Here is a 6,219-nt window from a genome sequence, read left to right on the forward strand (position 1 = left end):
GTTTAAGGATTACTAATAACATTAGTTTTGTAAGGGAGCTGATATATCATGTTGCAACACCTCCATTTCCGACAACTGAGGATCTGAAATGATAAAAAATTACAAATATGCAAACACATGAGGTATATAAATAAGAAATCAATTACAACAATTCTTGGGCTATTATGCAAACTCATTGGGACTATGTTTTTATAGCAAACAACACCACACCAAGTCAACCTGACCACTTTGGTTAAAACTTCACGGAGCAACAAACACAACCAGCAACAGACGACCAGACTACCCAGCAACCCTGAGCTAACTTGTTGCACTGCCACGGACCAGCAAACTTCATGCAAGCCAGAACACAAAAACATCAGCACACTTCGGAGAATAGAACTGTGGCACCAGTGTTGCTAGTACTTTGAGAGAACAACTAAGAACAGCTGACACAACCAAAAACTAAGTGATATGAGCAGGACAGAATGCGCTGAGTAGATTAGACCCAACTCTGAATAAGAGTATACATAAAAGTCACCCCTAAACACCCCCCCATCTCCACAAAAATAATTACAAAGAACGTATTAACCCAACTTGTTCTGTTTTCCTATCATCCATAGCTTTATCTTGTACCTGTTTCCCGTTGTATGTCATCTATCAACTATCACATAAACGAGCGAAAAAGTTGGGTTAAGCCAAAAGTTAACAATTTAACAACTCACCATCACCACACATCTGTGTAAATGTCAATCTTTTCTCATTTCCTCACCTTCTGAACACTGCCCTGCCTTAAAAATTCGCATAGCATAGACTTTGGATCAACACTTGATCATGCACAATGTACACCAGCCTTGTCCGAAAGAAATTTCATTTATGAACAGAAGTTTATTTATACAAGTTAAAAAATCAGCCAGCTGCTTGAAAATCCTTAAAGTCCTCATCTGTTGTATCTTCTGAACTTTGATTTTCCTTAAAATTAAAATCAGGTTGAACCTGCTCTTTACTAGGATCTTCTTTCTCCTCTTCGAATATTTTATTAGGATTAGAACTTGGGGATCTAGGAGTTTTAGGAGAAGAAGTTGGTGAGAGGGTTGGTGGTGGAGGACTGTGGAGGACTCAGTAATATAGAAATGGGGGTCCAACTTTTTACTTTTTTAAAAAACAAAATTGCTTATCCTTCTATTTTGCCCCTTTTGTTAAGGGGAATTAGGGAACGTTAGGTAATAAATTTTCTTAATATCCATAACAAAATTATGCAGTGAAGATTTAGGAATTTGTGTGTAGGCTTAAGAGCAATAGAAATCAATATATCAGTCCAAACAATAATTTACAGCGATTCATCTCAAGAAAAAAATTATTACGAGTGTATACGATGAGTTTTTACATGTTATAAGAAATCTGATTCATTACAAATTACTAACAAAAAGAATGACAAAACTACACTATTGTATAAAAAAAAGTTGCATCTTTTTCAATACTTATGGGGCATATTGTTATTATATAATTAGACCCCTAAAAAATGCAATGAAATTAAGCAATTATAAAATATAAATACAGTACTAAAATCAGAAGAAAAAAACAAAAAGAGAGCAAGAAATAAATCATGAAAACATCAGAAAATGGTAAAAGTAAAAAACAAAGCCAAAAACATTTTAGAAAGTAAGAAAACATGAAGATGAATGGTCACGGGTAAGGAAAAAAGTGTTACAGCTTTGAAGAGTATAGGGTCGGGACTCGAACACAAGACTTCTGCGTTCAAATGATAGAGTTACAGCAAGAAGATTAACCACTAAGCTACACCAATTTATTATTATTCTGAGCGGACATTAAGCAAGAATATATAGATTCATGGTTTATTTTTTCGCGGTCTGATAGAAAACAAGGGAGCTTTAGCTTTACTTTTATCTGTTATTCATAGGTTGGTCACACCCTCATCAAAGGATTTCAGCTTTATATTGCCACCAGGTTTCTAACAATAAAATGCTGAGCATAAACAGATTATCATTCATTCGAGTAGCAAATTATTTATTTAATCAGTGAGGAAACAGACAAATAGCGAGCTTACTTTTTTCAACTGAAGAACAAGGGTCTCTCCATCTTTCAAACTGTAATCAATGGCTAAAGAATTCTGGAATTGCTGCTCCATTTCTTCAGCAGTTTTCTTGTTATCAAGATATCTAAATTGGAAATTTGGAAATCAAACAGACAGTTAGTTATTCAATACATGCCTCAGTTCTTTCAGGTAATTTTTTGAAGACAACATGCATCTAACACATAAAACTACTTTTTATATGTTAACTTGTTGCATCTAACACAAAAAGATATTATAACTGCAAAAAAGATATTATAACTACTTTTTATATGTTAACTTGTTGCATCTAACACAAAGATGAGGCTGCTGCGCCGCTGGAATGCAGAGCAATACTCAGAGATGTCAAGAAATTAGCTCTTACTTATAACTCTTGCATTATTAAGAAAGTAGCTAGATTATTTGTGTTAAGGGCTCACATCCTGGCCACTACTGCCAGGAAGGTTCCCTAGTTGTTCTTTCTCATTTGTGTTATCAAAAAAAAAAAAGAGTAAGCCCTATCAAACACCATACAGGTATAATACGGAGTTTGAAACTTTATTCAAAAGATATGATTAATATAATAAATCTTATGATCAATGAAGGTTGCTGTTCTTGAAAGAAGCAGAAGTAACTTACGTAAGCAAGAAATTCCCAACAGACTTTTAACCAAAATCTGATAGACATGTCTTGTCCTGTTTTTGACTTCATGTATTATTTATGACCGTCTTACTCGTAATGTTCTTTACATAAACAATTACTTTGAGGTAATATTTCAAAAAAAAAAAAAAGAGCTTTCAGTTTTGAAAAATCAGAAGTGTATTGAATATAGCCGGGATTTTCTGATACCCAAAACCACGTGCTTTCTATTAATGAATTAGACCCATAATTCAGTTGTTATGTTCACATCCATAATTCAGGACTTCGATTTAACATTCAGGTTGCGAATATTCCTTTCGGTGGAACATTGAATCTGAAACAATGGGGTGTCTTATGTCTAATAGCAATCGTTCCAGCCTAAAAGTATCAAATTAGAACAAGAACAATAAGTGAATACCAATCATACTTGTTATAGAACTACTCGATTAAGAGTCATCTATATTCTTTTTTTTAAAGTAGTCTTGTTTTATGTCCATACCACTCCTGTCACACTTTTGTTAAATTATAAATAACGAGATAAAATAATAATCAATAAAAGAAAGAATAATTGCTTCTAGCAATGGACAACTCTACTCTATATAATGGATAGTGTTGCAACTAACCAGAGATTCATCACCTTCCCCTTCAACGGCTCTCACAGAAGGGTAATGATATATTTCAAGTGTTTTCTATGAGTAGGATAACTGATGAGTTTCTTCATCTGCTTGTGACGGCATGAATTTACGAGGATTGTTGCGAACAAGCTGCAAAAGGAGTAGACATCTTTCAATCAGATATTTTAAGATGATAAAAGCAACAAAAGCATAGATATGATGGTAAATTTTCTCTCATAAGTAAAAATCTGCTGATTTCTTACTAAATGGTAACATTCAGTCCCATCTAACTAAAATAATGTCCAACTTGGATATCTATATTTTGAATAAATCTGAGTATCTGACGGAGATTTTGTACAAAATGATGCATCTACAACAGAATGTAGGAGAATTAAGCTAAAAATGAAGTACGAAATATAACTTAGGACAAGCTTAGAAGACACCCATTAGAGTCAGACCATCCCTTAACAAATCCACCACCATTCTGAAGGACATGAGTAGCACTGAAGCCATAGCCTAACCCTCCTGTATTTTCTTGACCCTATTCATAAATAAACCCATATTCCAGGATCCACCACAAATCCATACAACCATAATCATTAAATTTGTGCTAAATCTAAATCAGCTAAATGTTGGCACAATAAAGGCAAGGACTGCATCAAGAGTGAAACTACATCTAAAGAGAATGAGGCATTCAGTGATATCCCTAACCCAAGCAGCTGCCCTGAACCGTATCCATTCATTGGCCACTTGCATATTTTAGTCATGTTGTGGTATACTGTGAAGGCGTGAAGTAAAAAACACAGGCAATGGTCTCTAATTGTTTACTTCGTCTACAAAAGTTCACAAAATCGATATCTACCGATGCATGCATGTTTTCCTTTCAGATAAAGATCTAACTTAAACGGCAATGACTACTACACAGGTCGTGAGCTCTGGTTCATATTTAGCAAAACTCAACAAATATTTTCAGAAACTATGCTAATTTAAAACACTGAAAATGAAGGAGTGGCTAAACTGAGTTTTACCTTATCTACAAGGGCTCACATGTGCCCATTAAGGTCTCCAGTCGCACACTACAGAGTTTGAGTAGTTAGTCCGATGAATATTTATTATGTATCAGGAATGAAGACACTTTGCCTTCTGCCATGATCCACATTCATGCTTGTTACTGTAGTATTTATATCCAGCTGAAGATGGTACTTTATGCTTGAGATGGATTCTGCAATAGATGAAATTAAGAAAAACTTATTTAAAGAACTAAAAGAGGTAAATAGAGGGGGGGGGGGGAATGCAATAAACCATTCACAATCTGACGAAGTAGCGAACTGTAAGACCTCCTCTTCAGTGGGAGCACATAAGCGTATTTCCCAAGTTCAATGATTTTGGTAACTAATTAAAAACAATTAAATCGAGGGGCCTTCTCTCCTTTAGTCTCTTAGGTAGTTCCATTAGCATATTTCCATGAAAATTAACTTACGTAGCTTTTCCAACTATATGATTTTAGTAGCCAACTACGGGTTCACAATGATGCTTTTGAGGTTTTAGAAGCTGATGGGGGGATTTGGGGATTGGAGACATAAAATTACACATAAAAGCAGGTATAACATACTTAAAATGAGATAAACATATCATCACGGGTTCATAGCTAATTCACAAACGAGAACTACATTTTGTCATGTCTGCTCACCTTTAGCTATGCGCTCAACAACTTCATAGAGGTCATTTTTCCGGAAACAACAATAAATTCCAGATATTACGTACATGATTTCATCTCTACACATATAAAGAGAATTGGTAATTTTACGCACGACAATTCCAAAGAGGATACCACTTCTTGACTTCAAAAAAGCAGTCGGGCATGATTCAAGTCTAAGATTGCAGAAAAGCATTAATCAGTCTATTAAAGTAAGGTGACAATTCAAAACAAATACCAAAGAAGTCGCTAATGGGTAATGGGCATGATTCAAGTCTAAGATTGCAGAAAAGCAGCCTCATATACGTTGTCCAACAATATATTTCTTTAGCTAATACATATGTAACACCCCGACAATTCTCTCTTTTCTAAAACAACATTTTAATATAAAACATAGAGAATTATCAAGGCATTATCGCCCGTGTGAAAACGTAACGGCTTATTCAGAATTTTGCAGCGGAAAACATAAAACGAACTTTAAGTTTATAAATAATCGATTACAGGTTTAATCCCAAAAACCAATAAAAGAAAATGAGGAAATATAAATAGTACGACAAGTTTATAGTCAAATTAAACAAACTCAAGTCAACTTAGCAAATTAAAACTAAATACAAGCTCTCTATTCCCGATCCCAATGATGCAACATCTTCAAACCTGCAGATGGACAATGCTTATTGATCCTTAGAGACTGCTCACCAAAGATTGGGTCATCACAGGATCAATAAGGCATAGCCATGATCAACATGCACAAGCAAAAGCACGTAATCAGCAAAGCTGAGTACTACATACTAAATCAATAATAATTCTAACATGATTCTATTAAACGAACAATCCTAACATGGTACTAACTAAAACATAAGCAAGGATAATCAAATTATATTGACTTGAAGACTATATTTGACTGAACTAGACCTTTGTATCATTAACATTATTTTAATTGAAATAGTCAATGGACTGAGTTGTCTACTAGAAACTTCTTCTTCTTCACTAAGGAAGACGAGGTACGGGCGCGACTCCGTAAACCCCAATGACCTGCGATATCGAGGGACTTTTGAATAAAATAGAACCGGTGATCAATCCGGCCCCAGAAAAAGCCATAGGCGACCCATGACCCCAACTCCTGATTGTCCGACACTTTAGACGTGCACAGTCTAAAGCTATTGCTACTCATGTTCACTTTACATGACTTAACTTTTAATACTTGGTTATGACTCATCAAACAT

Source organism: Spinacia oleracea, chromosome 4 (genome assembly GCF_020520425.1).
Source record: "Spinacia oleracea cultivar Varoflay chromosome 4, BTI_SOV_V1, whole genome shotgun sequence".
NCBI lineage: Eukaryota > Viridiplantae > Streptophyta > Magnoliopsida > Caryophyllales > Amaranthaceae > Spinacia > Spinacia oleracea.